Below are 19,059 nucleotides of genomic sequence, written 5' to 3'. Positions count from 1 at the left end.
CCATCTGTATGTCTTCTTTGGAGAACTGTCTATTTAGGTCTTCTGCCCATTTTTGGATTGGGTTGTTTGTTTTTTTAATATTGAGCTGAATGAGCTGTTGTGGAGATTAATCCTTTGTCCTTGATTCGTTTGCAAATATTTTCTCCCATTCTGAGGGTTGCCTTTTCGTCTTGTTTATGATTTCCTTTGCTGTGCAAAAGCTTTGAAGTTTCATTAGGTCCCACTTGTTTATTTTTGTTTTTATTTCCATTACTCTAGGAGGTGGACCAAAAAAGATCTTGCTGTGATTTATGTCAAAGAGCGTTCCTCCTATATTTTCCTCTAAGAGTTTTATAGTGTCTGGTCTTACATTTAGGTCTCTAATCCATTTTAAGTTTTTTTTTGTGTATGGTGTTAGAGAGTGTTCTAATTTCATTCTTATACATGTAGTGCCAAAGTGGTCTTGAGGGAAAAAAACGGAGCTGGAGGAATCAGACTCCCTGACTTCAGACAATATCACAAAGCTACAGTAATCAAGACAATATGGTAGTGGCAGAAAACCAGAAATATAGATCAATGGAACAGGATAGAAAACCCAGAGGTAAACCCACGCACGTATGGTCAACTAATCTATGACAAAGGAAGCAAGGGTATACAATGGAGAAAAGACAGTCTCTTCAATAAGTGGTGCTGGGAAAACTGCACAGCTACATGTAAAAGAATGAAATTAGAACACTCCCTAACACCATACACAAAAATAAACTCAAAATGGATTAGAGACCTGAATGTAAGACCAGACACTATAAAACACTTAGAGGGAAACACAGGAAGAACACTCTTTGACATAAATCACAGCAAGATCTTTTTTGGTCCACCTCCTAGAGTAATGGAAATAAAAAAAGAAATAAACAAATGGGACCTAATGAAACTTAAAAGCTTTTGCAAAGCAAAGGAAACTACAAACAAGACAAAAAGACAACCCTCAGAATGGGAGAAAATATTTGAAAACAAATTAAGGACAAAGGATTAATCTCCACAACAGCTCATGCAGCTCAATATTAAAAAAACAAACAACCCAATCCAAAAATGGGCAGAAGATCTAAATAGACATTTCCCCAGAGAAGACATACAGATGGCCAAGAAGCACATGAAAAGCTGCTCAACATCACTAATTATTAGAGAAATGCAAATGAAAACTACAATGAGGTATCATCTCACACCGGTTAGAATGGGCATCATCAGAAAATCTACAAACAACAAATGCTGGAGAGGGTGTGGAGAAAAGGGAACCCTCTTGCACTGTTGGTGGGAATGTAAACTGATACAGCTACTATGGAGAACAGTATGGAGGTTCCTTAAAAATCTAAAAACAGAATTACCATACGACCCAGCAATCCCACTATGGGGCATGTACCCAGAGAAAACCATAATTCAAAAAGACACATGTACCCCAATGTTCAGTGCAGCACTACTTACAATAGCCAGTACATGGAAGCAATCTAAGTGCCTATCGATAGACGAATGAGTAAAGAAGTTGTGGTACAAATATACAATGGAATATTACTCAGCCATAAAAAGGAATGAAATGGAGTCATTTGTAGAGACGTGGATGGATCTAGAGACTGTCATACAGAGTGATGTAAGTCAAAAAGAGAAAAACAAATATCGTATATTAACACATATATGTGGAGCCTAGTACAGATGAGCTGGATTGCAGGGCAGAAATTGAGACACAGATGCAGAGAACAAACGTATGGACACCAAGGGGGGTAAGGGGTGGGGGGGTTGGTGGTGGGATGAATTGGGAGATTGGGATTTACATATATACACTAATATGTATAAAATGGATAACTAATAAGAACATGCTGTATAAAAAAATTTTTAAAAAAAGAATGTATTGAATTCTTTTATGCAAAGAACACTTCATTTGGCACTGCCTGGTTCAAATTCTAAATCTGATACTTCTTTGCTGGGAAAATGAGAGAACAGTGCCTCCATTTTCTCTTCTGTACAATGGGACTCATAATAGTATTTACCTCACAGGAATACTGTGAAGCTTAAATGAGCTATTAAATGTACAACACTTTGCAGGTGCTCAAAATATGGAAAGTATACAATAAATAGTAGCTATTGCTATTATCATCATAGTCATTAAAATTAATAAATATCCCAGGCCTTTGAATAACTTAAGTATATTTGAAGCAAGGGACGAATAAATATATATAAAATAAAATATTCCACAGCGCAAGAGAAATAAATATTTTATCACAAGCTGATATTTAAGGGTTTATAGACATGAAGTAGATCAATTAGGGAAAACTGAGGAAATCTAAATGAAGATGATGTGTTTTGTACTCGATCCTGAAAGAGAACATTGTCTTTTACTGATAGAATGTCGGTAATGAGGACCAGTTGAAGGGCGTAGTTCAAGCAAAGGCCCCAGAGCAGATAAAACACTTGGGGACTTGTTTGCCTTAAGACCTCACCTTGAGTGAGAAATGAGGCTGTGTAGCACCAGTGCGAGAATTCAGAGATAAGTTCACAACTGCCTGCAAGAAAATACAGCATTTTGGAAAATAATTTATTTTCTTTAAATAGAATACTTGCCCCGTATTTCATCCCAAGATGGTATTTGCTCCCCTAGAATAAAGAATTTTATGGGCGGAACTTGCATGGGGAGTAAACTCTACAGAAAAGACACTAAAGTGTCATTTTGCAGGGCAAGTAAGGTAAGAACAAATGCGGTCAACATTCTAGATTTTTAAGCTAGAGATCAGAGCTCTCATGAAAAGGAAGAGCCACTGAAATCATTCTTGAGGCACTGAGAAGGGTAGAGAAAGGACTAGAAAGAGACAGGAGCATTAAAATCTATTCCAGGTCTGGCCATACCTTGCCCTGTAACAACAGGCCAGTTAACACACTATCTTTAGGTTTCAGTTTTCACCTCTGAAAATGAAGAAAATATTTGAATAATATATCTTTCGTTGTGAGTTTATTACTATTTTATCTCGTTTTGAGTGACAAGAGAACATAGCAGAAGAGAGCTTGGAACTAAAACTCTAACTGCACCCATTTCATGGGAGAGGGACTTCAAAAGTCATAATTTTAATTCATGTATTATTTTAAAAATCAAGGGATTGCCAACTAAAGTATGTCACTTGCCATCTGCCTCTACAAGGATGAAGTCACTAGCCACTGCAGTCAATGATCTTCAACACACCCTAAAAGTAGTTCAGGGTGGAGATCAGGAATGTGGCACTCTGTGCTCTTGGAAAAACTGGCAAAACAAGCCTTCCCATAGTTAGATATTTTCAGGAGAAAATTTTATGAGCCCAATTTCTTGTATCTTCTCATACCTAGAAAAGCACTAAAAATGTTAATAGAGACATCTGCCCCTTGTGACTGGCAGCAACCTTCTCGTAGGTAGCAGCTACATTCTACGAAGATGCGTGCTTGATTGCACGTACCTCCTTTACAAAATCATATATATACTGACCCCCCCCCCCTTACCTCTTTGGAGCAGTTTCTCAGAGCTATCTGAGAGGATGTCTCCCAAGCTATAGTCCTCAGTAAGCCCCCAATAAAACTGAACTCACAACTCTCACATTGTGCTTGTGTGTATTAGTTGACAGGATACACATTTTAACTGATTCATGTTAAGTTCTGTAGACAAGGACTATAAAGTTAGAACTAGAATTATGGGGCAAAGTACACAGATGAAAAGCTACAAAAGATTTATATTGTGTTACAGGAGGATAGAAGACCAGCAGGACAAAACAAGTGGAGAGATAATACATAAAGTTTTAAAAGCTACCGTTACGTAATACTAATTTGGAATTATGACTGTTGCTAATATTTCAGTTCTTTCTAATCTACAAAGTACTTTATTATATATTATCCCATTTTATTTTCACAACAAGCCTGTAATAGCAAAACTTATCAAATGAAATTTTTCATTTCTTGCTCAAATTCATGAAACCTCGATCTTTGGAATTCCAATCTGGTAGCCCTCCTTAAAGGTAATCAGCAACCACTGTAGGCTGACATACCGTGCTGTGATTGAACAGTATTTGTTGATGATTTTTGCAGCAATGTCAAGTTTGCATAGAAAGGGGAGAAGAAGGAAGCTTACTGTTGCAATTATGTAGTAACCAAGAGATCAGTGCTTAAAGAGGGCTGGGAATGTGGAACTGCACGGATGACTGAAAAACACCGTTCAAGAAGTTCCTTGGGTCCTGGTGCATGTGACCCAGGGCATGTTGAATTTGGCCTGCAGAGATATAGCTTGTGAAATGTGGCTGCTGCTGCTTTGATGTTAACTTTGAATTAGTTGCCAACACTTAACAGCCAAGAGATTTTGCAAAGAAGTTTGAATGTCCAACTTCTTAAATTTTTAGGAGATCTGGCACCAATTTGAGGAAGTATGCAGTAGCTATGTTCTCTCGAGTATAATAGCTCCCTAGTTTGTCCAAAGCTCTGATTTCTCCCTCTTGTTCCTTTCTTTTTCTTTTTTTAAAACCATTTTATAGAGCCTCTAGTTAATGGTACTGAAGTGTATACTTAAAATTTACTAAGAGGGTATATCTTAAGCCTTATTAAAATTATCAATAAATAAAAAGGGCAGGAGGAAACTTTTGGAGATGATGGACACGTTTACAGCATAGACTGTGGTGATGGTTTATGACAGGGGTCCCCAACCCCGGACTGGTCCATGGCCTGTTAGGAAGCGGGCCACACAGCAGGAGGTGAGTGGCGGGTGAGCGAGCGAACCTTCATCTGTATTTACAGCTTCTCCCCATTGCTTGCCTTACCGCCTGAGCTCCGCCTCCTGTCAGATCAGCAGTGGCATTAGATTCTCATAACCCTACTGTGAACTGCACATGCGAGGGAGCTAGGTTGCGTGCTCCTTATGAGAATCTAATGCCTGATGATCTGCGGTGGAGCTGAGGCGGTGATGCTAGCGCTGGGGAGAGGCTGCAAATACAGATTATCATTAGCAGAGAGGTTTGACTGCACAGAGACCATAACAAATCAATTGCTTGCAGACTCATATCAAAACCCTATCAGTGAGTGGCAAGTGAAAACAAGCTCTGGGATCCCACTGATTCTGCATTATGGTGAGTTGTATAAATACTTCATTATATATTACAATGTAATAATAATAGAAATAAAGCGCACAACAAATGTAATGCGCTTGAATCATCCCGAAAACATCCTCTCAACCCCGGTCTGTGGAAAAACTGTCTTCCACGAAACTGGTCCCTGGTGCAGAAAAGGTTAGGGACTGCTGGTTTATGATGTAGACTTATCTCCAGACGCATCAAGTTGTATACATTAAATGTTCAGCTTTTTGTATGTCAGTCCCACCTATGTTTCTCAAAGTTGATCTCCTTCATACATTGCTGTTACCTTTCTGATGCCTGGGGACTTCAGAGTTTGCAAGACTTGGTTTAAGAGCCTGAGGTTCTTGAAGACCATAAGTGAGTTTTTTACCCTTTGCTGTCATAATTGTTCAAAAATATCACATGTGGGAGAAGATTAGAAAAGCTCCCATCCAGCCTTAGAGGCAACCCCAAGTATATAAACAGGACAAGAAAAGGTTATAAAATAGAAAGTAAAGGGGCAGTCACAAAAATAAAAACTCAGTGTTCTCCTACCAAAACCAGACATTCAACTATGTCAGAGTCAGTAAAAAACAATCTTTTCCATTTTATGCCCTTTGTTATTTTGCTTGTTCAGAAAAACAAGATATCTCTTCTGTAAAAAAGTAGAAAGTTCACTGAAATTCAAAAAGTTTTCATATGCCATCAACATTTTGGCATTATCTCAGAGTAAGTCACTAATTCAATGAATTGAAGGGAGAAGAAAAGCAAAGCTAGTTAAATTTTATTCAAGTCACCAAATGTTCATATTCTTTCACAAAGACTAAATTATAACATTTAGTATATATTAAGTGTTGTGATCTTAACTCTTAAATATAGTAGTTCTGTTCACTGTAGTAAAAAACATAATAAAATGCGTCTACGGGTAGTAAACACAAAGGAATCCCATTTGCCACAGGTCTGATGATTAAAAGGAGATGAAGATTCCCCTCCCACATGACAGGCTTCTAAATGTGACAACAGGTTTGTGCTGCATAAAAAGCCAGCTGAATAAAAATAATTTCTAAAATTATCTTTAGATTTCAAAGAGTCATGTTATATATTTCCTCCAATAATAGTAGTTAAAATGGATCCAAAAGAAAACTACCTTTCCTATAAAATATTGTCACACCTTCTCCCTTACCAATTCTATAATGGTCTTTCTCAACTACTACCTATCACATCTACAAAATATAAACTAAACAGTATACCAAAGACTGCATTATTCAATAGAATATATCAATTTAACCATACACGAAAAATATATTCTAATACATACAACCAACTGAAAAAAATACACACATAATATTTTTTTCTACTATGAGATGAGAACTTATTTAATATAAAGACAAACAGAACAATTAAAATACTTTTAGGTTCATTTTAATTTTATATTGTTTCATGTTAAAATATTTTTGCTACTTTAATTTTATTTTTTTATTAAATTTTATTGGAGTATAAATGCTTTACAATGTTGTATTAGTTTCTACTGTACAGCAAAGTGAATCAGCTATACGTATACATATATCCCCTCTTTTTTGGATTTCCTTCCCATTTAGGCCACCACAGAGCACTGAGTAGAGTTCTCTGAGCTATACAGTAGGTTCTCATTAGTTACCTATTTTATACATGTATCAATACTGTATATTTGTCAATCCCAAACTCCCAATTCATCCCACCACTCCCCAACTTTTCCCCCTTGGTATCCATACGTTTGTTCTCTACATCTGTGTCTCTATTTCGGTTTTGCAAACAAGATCATCTGTACCATTTTTCTAGATTCCACACATATGCATTAATATAAGATATTTGTTTTTCTCTTTCTGACTTACTTCACTCTGTATGACAGTCTCTAGGTCCATCCATGTCTCTACAAATGACCCAATTTCATTCCTTTTTATGGCTGAGTAATAGTCCACTGTATATATGTAGCACATCTTCTTTATCCATTCCTCTGCTGATGGACATTTAGGTTGCTTCCATGTCCTGGCTATTGTAAATGGTGTTGCAATGAACACTGGGGTGCATGTGTCTTTCTGAATTACAGTTTTCTCTGGGTATATGCCCAGTAGTGGGATTGCTGGGTCATATGATGGTTCTATTTTTTAGATTTTTAAGGAACCTCCATACTGTTCTCCAGAGTGGCTGTATCAATTTACATTCCCACCAACAGTGCAAGCGGGTTCCCTTTTCTCCACACCCTCTCCAGCATTTATTGCCTGTAGATTTTTAAATGAGAAATGCAAATCAAAACTACAGTGAGGTATCACCTCATACCAGTGAGAATGGCTATCATTAAAAAATCTACTTTAATTTTAAATTAGGTACAATTAATTAAATTTTAAATTATATTTAATCCTTTTATATATTAAAGTTAACTTGTTGCATATGATCATGAGGCAGGTTATACAACAAAATAATAAATCCAATTTTGAAACTCACTTCAAATTATATAAGCAAGTATAGTTTAGGAAAAACCATATGTGGTGTGATCTGATAAAAAACAGAAATTTGCACCACCCTTAAAATTGTATAAGAAATTTATATTTGTTCCTGAAAAATATCTCAGAGCTTTACAGGTAAAGAAGATCAAGGAAAGGTACTCTAGACTCTTTTGCATCACTTCAAACAGAATAGCGCTCTATTCTATGTCAGAATTCATAGGAAGCTTTTATTTGCAGTTAAAAAAAACACTGTGTTAAAAGAGAAGTTTGAGCACAACTAAGCTGGGATCCAAACTCCTTTTGTTGTTGATAAGAAATTCAGATTGAAAGTTGAATTAAATATCAAGATTATAGAATTATTTAGCTGTTCATTTCCTGATCCCATTTCAGTATCTTTTCTAGTATAATGCATTGCAAAATTAGTCTCAATGCCCTACATCTTTTTTCTGTATTCACTTTCAGCTTTTCCTTATATCCTATCATAAGAAAAATTATGAAAAAAACTAGGAAATGAAAAAAAAATTGCTAGAGGTTCTTTCTAGTGGATTCTTCAGGTTTACCTCTGCCTTTCACTGTTTTTGAACTATTTTGTAACTGTAAGTTGTAAATACTAGCAGAAATGCAAGTTGTACCTAGTGGATACATGGTTGATTATTGTTCTGTGACTATTTACCAGTTTTGCATATATCTGTAAATTCATTTCAGCATTCTTGTGTGGTTCTTTGAAACCACCTTTGAACTAGTTATGCCTTCTTACTGGCTCTTTCATCAATTAATGAATTAAATAAAAGCTTTGGTATGTGTCTGTTTTATATTTGCATGAGGCATGATTTTATCTTTTAAAATAAGTATTCTTTGATGCCATTTATTCTTTAGTCCATTCCATTCAGCTTCTACTATCACCTCTCAACTGAAATTGTTCTTGAAACATTTCTAATTTTCTCCTATTAATCAAAGCAAAGGCCTCTTCTTAGTCTTTCTCCAATTTGACCTCTGTGGATTTTAGTACTCTCACCTCAGGATCATTCTAGAGACTCTTTCCTCTTTTGACTTCCAGAATGTCATTCTTTACTATTTTCTATTCTACTTCCATGATCACCACCTCTCATGCCAAATAGCATCAGTGCTATGTAATTTGTAGAAACTGGAGTTTACACTCACTTTTTGGCTCTATTAAAATTACTGTATATATTCTCCCCTCCCCCAAGGCATGTGCATCTAATTCGCCAGCATTGGTGTTCCACATGTACTTATCCCCGGCCTTCATCTGGACCACCATCACCCTTTCCTGCAGAGTGATTCTATGGTTTTGACTAAATACAGGAAACTGCCAAATATGTTTTCTAGTTCTGAACATTTTTAGGGATCTAGAATAATTTTATTATTTATTTCCTTCATTAAAGATCCCTGTTGCCCACCATTTTATACCAGATTGTCAAGAACTGTGAAAGGTCTAGATTTTACTCTGCTTGTAAGCTATCAAGTTAGGGTGACATTGACTCACAGATGCTGACAGCAGACACAAGACTCCTTGGTCAGAAACAAAGGACTTTACTACTTATGGTTTAGCAGGCAGCATGAGCTTCCCATTCATGTGGGTTCTCCTTGTTTCCTAAGTCCCATGGGGTTGGAAATGGGGATGTGTGCCCAGGTTGATGCTGTGCACACAGTGGGTTTGTATCACAGCTAAGGAACCCCAAGCTTTGGAAACGCCCATCTTTTTTAAAAATTATTTTCCATTATGGTTTATTACAGGATAGTGAATACAGTCCCCTGTGCTATGCAACGGAATCTTGTTGTTTATCCATCCTATATATAATAGCTTGCATCTGCTAGTCCCAAACTCCCAATCCAAACTTCTCCCACCTCCCTCCCCCTTGGCAATCGCAAGTCTGCCCATCTTTTATAAGATACTGAAAGCAAACCTGCCCAACATTTGTCTCAGAGAGAGACATTAACTTTATTACATTGAGCAGTAAACAAATCTGTCCTCTGCTCAGCAGAGAGACACCACTGCTAACTTCCAAGGCTGTTCAATATGTGGGAAACACAGTCCAGAACAAAAGCCATCAGTGCAGAAGATGTGCAGAAGCATGAGACCCCTATGCAGAACTGACTCTCAAACAAATAAAGTCAAAATCCTTGCATAAGTATCTGTGAGCTTTCAGAAACTGGTACTCATCTTATTTCTTTAGCACTGTGTCTGCCTCAGAGCACACAATGAATAAACTTTACACTTCACACACAAGGAACTAAGTGTATGGAATTAAATACATGATTAATGACTATCACATTGATGAAGAGGTGGAGATTAGAATTAATTCATTATAGTTTCTGACCCATGTTATTTTATTGGATTTTATGACACTCTCTCCCTTCTATTTTTCCTGAAAGGAAAAAAAAAAAGAAAAATTTCAAAAAGGAAAATACCAACCTCCCCAGAAAACAAAAGACAATGAGATTAGGATACCCTGCCTGAGAATACAATCATAATAACCATTCAACTTTTACAAAAATAGTGTTCAATCTTAGTTGACAGATGGGTAAATGTGCCTGAAAGGATGGTTCCAGCCCCCTTAACTGGATGCTGATCATTAGGAAAGAAGAAAAGCTGATAAAATGTGATGACCCTCCGCAAAAAACTAAAGAAACCATCGGTCATCACTTAAAATTCCAAGCCTGCATTATACCTTACATTCAATTAAAATCAAGGATTTATTAGCAGTAAAAGGTAATGGAGAAAGAAATCAAAGTAGGTCATCCAGATTAAGTAGAGATGTTTAGAAAAGTAAAAAATAATAATAATAATAATTAGAGACTGTAATGTATTGAGAAATATCTATGGCGAGGAAGAGAGTAAACAAACAGCAGAGCTAGAGTAGGCTACAAATTTTGGAAAAAATATCTGAAAATATTTTTTAAAAGGAGATGAAGCAACGGTCAATGAGCAAAGCAAAATTAATACAATAACAATAGAACCATGAAAAAAGGGTATTTTTCAAATAACATCATGAATAACCACAAATCACTATATTTCACATTTGTAATTTTTAATGAAACATTTTCTTTAGTTAAAGCAACTTTTATAACATATTACAAGTTAGTTGAAAGCTTAAACAATTTTTGGTAGAGTAAATTTCACATTGAAATTGATAAAAAATATAAAAATACAAGGTTACTTTGCTTTTAAAACTGAAACTTCCTTAAAATAGTTACCTTTTAATATAAAGTTGGATAAAAATGTATTGCTTTTTGAGGATTAGTGATGATAAAAAATAAAGAAGAACCTAAAATAAGCATTAATGTTAACATATCAAATATGCAGCTTAAAAGAATATTAAAATTGATCCAAGTCAAAATCATACTAATATCTCACAAAGATACTTATCATAAATTGTAAGAAGTTTTACACTGAAGGAAAAAAAAGTCTTTCATTTGAGTAAGAACCTTAAGAAAAAAGAATAAGAAACAACTTTTGTTAAAGCTGTATGTTAAGACAAAGAAAAATGAAAGGGTACAATTTTGAGTCTCTCTCATCCAACAGATCAACAGATAATGAGAAAAATATAGAATATGTTCTTTTCCAGAAAACTATCATGAGGGTCAGTAAAATATTTCAAGAGTTGAGATTTGAGGAAACATTTTAGTCTGCTTTCCAATGGCACAGACATACATATAAAATAAACCAGTTCTTTCAAACACGTTTTTCTCTCTCCCACACCCCAGAAGCCTTTGTTTTATAAGATCTACTATAGACTCATTTTCCTGCTGTTGATCTGAACCTAAATGTCAATAACATGGGAAAGTGATTAATTCTATTATTCCAGATGTTGCTTTTAATTGCATGAGGATTTACTATACAACAGATGTCTTTAAACAGCTGACTAATTGGGGAAAAGAGTTAAATAGTATTCTCTACAATTTTTAATTGAACACTTGAATTTAAATCTATAAACCTTTTCCCACTATTATAATACATTTTCAAGCCCACATGCATCTTGGGTCTTTAAAAATTCAATTTTTTTTGATATTGCAAAATAGTAGCTATAGAGAAATGTTTAGAATTCAGAAATTCACAATCAATGCTTAGAACTCCTCAATTTTGGAACCTGGTCCCTGAGAATTCAGTTTTGTGGGAGGAACTCATCTTAAGAGGGTCTTGGGTGGAGAAGACAGCAAATGTCATCCCCAGAGGTAATTTCACTATGGACTAATGGGTGATTCAGTGAGAATATTAAGGAAATACTTTATGCCATTTCTGACCTTTGTGAGTTTTCATGGACTGTACTTTCATTCTTTACCAGATAGGGCTGGAACCCTAAAATATTAGACTTATTAGTAGCAGATAATCTTAAGCATTCTCTCGTCTGCAAACACTACTAACTTTTTCTGATGACAGTAAACTATATCACCAGGTCAATAGTCTTACTTTAGCTCTATGCCTATTTATTACTTACCTACCCAGTGAATGGTTCCCAAAGGCACCAAAAACTCTCCTCAAATCTTTCTTCTCCTTGTCTTTTTATCCCAGTGAATGACATCGTCACCATTTGTCCAATGTGACAGTGTAGAATTTTTCATCTCTGCTGTCCCTACAGCTCATCAATTACCAAGTCCTGCCTATTCTTTTCATTGAAATCTTCAGTGAGACAATTGCAGATTCACAGGCAGTTGTAAGAAATAATACAGAGAGATCCTGTGAATATTTACCCAGTTGCTCCCAATGTAACAATCTACAAAATTATAGTATAATATCACAACCAGGATATTGATTAGCTTTGATACAATCCATGAATCTTATTCATGTTTCCTCAGTTTTACCTGTTCTGCTTGTGTGTGTGTATGTGTGTGTGTGTGTGTGTATTTAGGTCTGTACAATTTTATCACATGGGTTTGAATATTTCCCATCGCAGTAAGGATAATGAATAGTTACATCATCGCAAGGATCCTGCCAGCTTTTTTTTTAAAATTCTCGATTTCTTTTCTTTATACTCTCCCCTCCAAATTCTCACCTCCTGTGTTGAAATAGCCTCCTTGCAGACATCTCTGACTCTAGACTTACAGTCCCTCCAATGTATCATTTACAATGCATTTATAAATTGCAAATCTGATTATTTCACTCCTCTAGGCAACTATCAGGGAAGCTGATTCCCTAGCTCTCTGACTTACTCTGAATTTACATACTGGAAAAATTCAGCACATCACTAAAATAAAAATCTGAGCAAAAAGTTACTGGCATAGCTTATTAGTCATATGAAGAAGAAATCAAATATTTTTTTGCTGCCCATCCTCTTAATACATTATTCAGTGACAATTAAGACTCTTATCTATGGATTTGGTGTTCCCCATAGTCACTCAACTATAACATTTTATAAGAAATTAATAGAAACTACATGCCTACTTTATTTTTACATTTATAAATATTAAAGCAAATGACCTATCAGCTCTTGCTTTTCAGATTCATGTCACTCTATCCACAGACTGGTAACTGAGGTTAAAAAAAAAAAAAAGCAGAGATGGATCTGAGAAAGTAAAATTACTGTACTAAAGATGAATTTTTTGGAAATACTGTTATAATTACCAATTTATTTTACAGACAGCTATAGATCGCTATTAATGATTTATATATTGACTATCATAGCATATCACATTACTTCTGAGAGTATGCTGCTTTGCTATTGATCACTTGTCTTATGGTTTCTAGGAATCTGTTGACTCCTCGCCATTTTTCTCCTCTCAAGATAAGTGTTCTCCTGAGAGTCAAGCATGTAACTTACTAGAAATCTATCCAAACTATTTCCTACCCAAAGTGAATTTTGTGGCATTTTACACTGAGAGAGATTACTAAATTATTAGAATGGATAAGCCATCCCACCTTCATTTTTCTACATGTAAATTAAAATACATATCATACAATATTGATGCTCATGTCTGCTAATACTTAACCTGTTTCTGTAACAAGGGCAACAAAGACTTGTCAGAATCTTTTCTTTCTCCTCTTATTGGCTATAAAGTATGGCAACTAGCTTTTTTCATCTTAGATATTCATTACACTGTGTTTAACCACATTATGTGCATGAACATAGCTACAATTCTTATAAATTTCTAATTAAAACACCTGTGTTCGGTAAAGACTGATCTCTTTAAAATACTGTAATTAGTCTTACATGTTAACTTAGTGAGGCTGTAGTACCCAAGTACTTAATCAAACATTGATTTAAGTGTTTCTGTGAAGCTATTTTGTAGATGTGGTTAACATTTACAGTCAGCTGACTGCAAGTAAAGCAGATCACCCTCCATAATGTGGGTGAGTCTCATTCAATCATTTGACGGCCTTAAGAACAAGAACAGATTTCCTGCAGAAGAAGGAATTATACCTCAAGAATACAACATAACTTTTTCCTGAGTTTCCAGCCTTCAGGTCTACCCTACAGATTTCAAACTTGCCAGCCCCCTTAATCCTGTGAATGAATTCCTTAAAATAAATCTCTCCTTTCACTAGATAGATAGATAGATAGATATTGATATAGATATACTGATACCTCCTATTGATTGTATTTCTCTAGAGAATCCTGACTGATACAACTAACACATTTATTAGTGATACAAATATTATTGATTAATGAAATATGCATATTGACACTATATTAAAACCACCTTAATCATTTAAAGGGACATTGGTGATGATCTCCCTAGATCCATTCATCCTTCTTTCATCAAGTAGCATCCAATAGTTTGGGTCATAAGCTGGAAATGAAGCCACCTTTTGTTCCAGAGTTAGGCTTAGGTTAGTCAAAATCAATCTGCATAATTCCGGTATGCCCAGCACCATGCGTATTTACTACACGAAAAGTGATGGAGACAGGTTATCTCAACTGGACATGTCCATTTTCCAATGATTCATTTTCATATTGAAACACAGCCTATAGCTTATGATTTACTCATTTGCTTACTTCAAGTTTCTGCTCAGTTTGGTGACTTTTCATCACCTTATATAGAAGCACCATAAGCTCCAGTCCTCAGGCTCTCTCAATCTCCATAATTTGCTTCTCATTATCAATACCTCGCCATTGTTTTATAATTGTTCTTTTTCTGTCTTCCATACAAAACATAATCTTCATGATGTTCACTATAATTTCACCAGAGTCTATATAATGGTCCCTGCCATATAGATAACTCCCAGTAAACATTTGCTTGATGAATGAAGAACTGCAACTAGCAACATTATTAAAGCATCACATTATAAACTCATCAAGTTTTTAAAGCATCCACTGAAGATGTTATTCTAGCTTCAAACTAACTCAATCATCTTAACTGAATGTTTCTTATCCACATCTTTGACTGTTTCTTTGACGGTTTCTTTTAATTTCTTTTTCTTTTGCAGTTCTTACACAAAACAGTTACATAAGTGACTCCAAAAGAGGTTGCTCATGACTTCTTTCCTATAGTTGATGCTATAAATAAGTTTTGCTTTGGAAGTATTTACATGAAAAATATGACACTTTGCTAGAGAATTTACAAGTATGATCTGGTACAGAAATTGACCATTTTACCACCAAACCAAGTGTTATAAAATGAAAGTTGTGAAATCACACCATCTGGGTATAGCTGTAGATTTATATTAATTTCATCCAGGGCATGAATGTGCTTTCTTTTCCCCCTTCTTGCCTAGATCTACAGCTGTTCACTGGCAAAGGAAGCTACCTCATCTCTTGCCTGGCACTTGCCTCTTCCATTTCATGTCTTGTTCACGCCCTCCCTCAACTATCTGGAGGTAGATATTTTTAATGTCACTTTGGAAATTATGAGCACTATACCAGTTAATAACTCTTTTGGCCTGATGACAAATTTGGTCATCTATCTTCAGTTACGAGAATACAATTATAGATGGTGTTTAGACCCCAGCAACTTAATCAAAATGCTGTGGGGGGTAGGACGGGTGCCACTGATAAGAACTCTTTTCTTCAGTCATCATATCGTGGTCAGCTACAATCAGCCAGTAAAGAATATGTTCTAAAGGCTGAAGCTGCAGTTGGATAGAAGCGTAAGTATCCAACTACATTTATAGTTTCTTCAATTTTAAAAAGCTCTGATAATCCAAGTGAATTACTGGAATAAAAATTTATGTTTGTTTTTTACCCCTTGGACTAAAGGTTTGAAAATAACATACATTATGGTGTTTTGAAATATCACAGACTTTGACCCATGGGATATGATTAAATTATGAAAATAATATCAAAACTCAATGGAGAAAATGGGGAGAAGTTAAAAAGTAAACTTTTTAAACCTTTCTCTGCTTTTAGTAACAAGGATCAAAGTAACTTACAACTATCAAAGCATTGTTTCAAGGGCATTACCAGATTTGTTACCTTGTTTTATTCTCAGAGCATGTCGCTATCATTCATTTCACCCATGAGTAATCTAAAGTACAGGGGCATTACTTGCCCAAGGCCAGACTCTTTAGAAACAGCAGAGTTAGAACATGTCAGACTGCTTCCATGGTGAATGTTATGGAAATATGGAAAATACAACTTCTTCTGTAGGCAAAACTAGTTACTAACTCCTGAAATGTCCCTGAAAATATGACATATATGAAATTTTCAATCACAATATGATCTTTGGTCTACAATGAAAAAGAATCAAGTTTATACAAATCTAATTTCAGTGTAAAATAAAGATGTAAAATGAGAAGACTATTCACAAGTAGGTATTCTATTTGTTCCCCCCAAATTCACCAAGTAATCTTTGTAAGATATGTCCTGATATGCAATTTCAAATATTTCTAGTAATAGATTTTTTATTCACACATGATTTTGAAGGTAAAAACAAGTATAACTGTATAATTTCTTAGTATTATATAATTCTGTTAATGTATAACACCATTTCTTTAAGTGAACTCCATTATTCATTGCTCCCAGGGGACCCTCCCCAATGTAAGAGCACCTTGGTTAAATACACATGGCAAATTTTCTTTGTGTCATCCCACTGTTGGAAACTCACAACTACCTTAACATATTAAAGGATCCAAGATGCCTTTCAGAGAAGGGAGCAAGGAGTTAAATAACCTAATGTTATTTAACTCATTGTTTTCCAGTGTATTTGAAGATGGACTTTAGTGTAATATCCTGAAGCTTCCCTTAGAAGCAATATTCTTCAAACCATCCTTTGAGAAATAGTGGCCTAAATTAGAAAGCCTGTTTTATCAAATATCCTCTCTTTCTCATTCTACTTTCCTGTTAGTCAAATATATTTTGGGACTATTGTTTCCTTTTTGTCTCTACTGCGAAAGATATAGTACAATAATTTTCTGCAGTATAGTATTATTTTTCTGTAGAAGAACTGTGACCACCTTCACTAAATGTGATGTGGTGACCAGCACTAATAATTGAAGCCACCTGTGTCAACATGACTTTGTTGCTTATACCAGGAAATTTTTGCCTGAGAAAAGGTAAGATTGTAAAATAATAAATAACTTTATTCTTTGCTTTAGCCAATTCCTGCAGATTCATTTATCAAAGATAGCATTCTGCTCACCTGAGTAAACAGTTCAGTTATCACAAACAATTTAAGTATTAAAATTCTCTCTTCAAAAACTCTGCTTTGCCCACCAATACCACACTGTTAGGTCATAAACTTTCCATTCCCAATCAGTTGCCTGCCTTGAAAAACTCACCTTAAACCACTGAAGTCAAGACCCACAAACTGTGTAAATATCAGTTTTGCCTTCCCACTTCTGAGGCACTGCTAGGCCTCTATCACAATGGTGTTCTCTCTAACTGCAATAAGTTCTAATCATTTAACTTTGTTTTATTAAAAAGGTGTCTGGTAATATTTTGGGACGTTTAACAGAGCTTAAGTATAATTATTAATTAATTATAAAATAAGGAAAAGATGTGCATATATAGATTACCAATTATTTCAAAGAATTTCCAGTTTTCATACCAATTTCAAATCCCTTTAGTCTCAAAAAAACCAAATATATTTATATATTAAAAAATCAATCATTTTAGAAAACTTACATTTAGAAAATTGAAGACATATTTGTACTTGTCCCTGGGTGAGATGAATTGCAGACACATGGTCCATGCTTTCATGGAGCTCAGAGATTGGTGGAATGATAGGCTTTCCAAAGGGCAACAAATAAATGCATGCACACATGATGACAAAAACTTTTCAATGCCATGAAAAGCAATCCAAAACAAAATAGGAAAAAGAATGATTGGAAGATCCTGTTATATTGTGGGAGTCTGGGAAGAACTCCCTAAGGAAGTAAAATTTAAGATAAGATTTGAAGATTGGCTAAGAGTCAGGTACGTCAAGACTGGAGGAAAGAGCATTAGAGCCAATGAATCAGCATGGGTGGAGGTCCTGAGATTTGCAAACAATAACACCACCAACAACAAAAAACCCGGTTTTACTTAAGGAACCAAATATATACACAGATAGGACAGTTGCACAGTTGTGGGAGATGGACTGGAATAGCAGGAAATCTGGACAAAGGGTGGAGAATTTCCATAACAATTGGGTGGAGAATAAACTTTAGAAGGTGAAGAATGTATGTGGGGAGATCAATTAAGAGACTACGGGAATTGTCCTGGGAAGAAGACATGGTGGCTTTGATTGGAGCAGTGGCCATGAAGACAGAGTGAAGTGGAAGCACTCACTCTCAATAGATTTTATTGTTAACACTAACAAAATGTGGCAGTAAAACCGATATTCACATTTAAAAAGAGGAAGGGGAAAGAATGATTCTGGGTTGTCTTGAGCCACTGGATGTCTAGCAATATACAGGAATATTTATATATATAATATTATATATATGTATATATATAAAATAACTGACATGATAACGCATCAGAAATTGGAATTTGATGCATCTGATAGCCTCTCTCTAATAGTGTAAAACCACTTTCTTTTGACCATGCTTCAGGCAACCCTTGAGCATCACAGTCTTGTTCCAGGCCTGCTGATTTACATCTAAGATGGAATATAAGAATTTCCAGGACCATCAAACTCATCCTATCCTCCTAACTGGAAAAGTTCAAATTACAGTAAAACAAAATTAGGAATTTGGCTGAGAAATCACTTCAACTCTAAAAAAGTTATATACTTCATCTCTGTAAAAAGAAATAGAGCTAATATAGGAGCCATCAGAACTTCCACATAGCAGTTAATTAAGACTGATTAGAGAAATAGATGCCCTAGTCTAGAGTTTAGCAACCCCCAATTTTTTACTCAAAATAAACCTTTCTTAATTGGTGGGAAATAATATGTACAGCAGGGAATAGAACTAGAATTTGTCAAAGCTTCCAGGGAATAATACTAAAGTAAACTCTCCCTAAACATAACTTTTTACTGGTGAAGTGCACAAACTCGTTAACAAGTACAACGTGTCTTGTTATGCAAGAGCTATAAACCAAAATGGAATAAACACGCATGAAACATTTAATACTGATTTTAAGTAAAATGTAGGAAAAAAACTGGTAAGGGGGAAA

General features: G+C 35.2%; 1 long non-coding RNA gene across 1 annotated transcript in view; it reads left to right on the top strand.

Annotated features, from left to right (window-relative positions):
* The first annotated feature begins 1,531 nt into the window (after positions 1-1,531).
* LOC309629024 overlaps positions 1,532-19,059 on the top strand; it is a 124,245-nt gene continuing 106,717 nt past the window's right edge. Inside the window, exon 1 of the long non-coding RNA XR_014244813.1 lies at positions 1,532-5,096. This is a non-coding gene — a long non-coding RNA (uncharacterized lncRNA). The remainder of the gene's footprint in view (positions 5,097-19,059) is intronic.

Source organism: Balaenoptera borealis, assembly GCF_965194805.1.
Source record: "Balaenoptera borealis genome assembly, chromosome: 5".
In the NCBI taxonomy this organism is placed as follows: Eukaryota; Metazoa; Chordata; class Mammalia; order Artiodactyla; family Balaenopteridae; genus Balaenoptera; species Balaenoptera borealis.
This window is presented reverse-complemented; position numbering and strand designations above follow the sequence as displayed.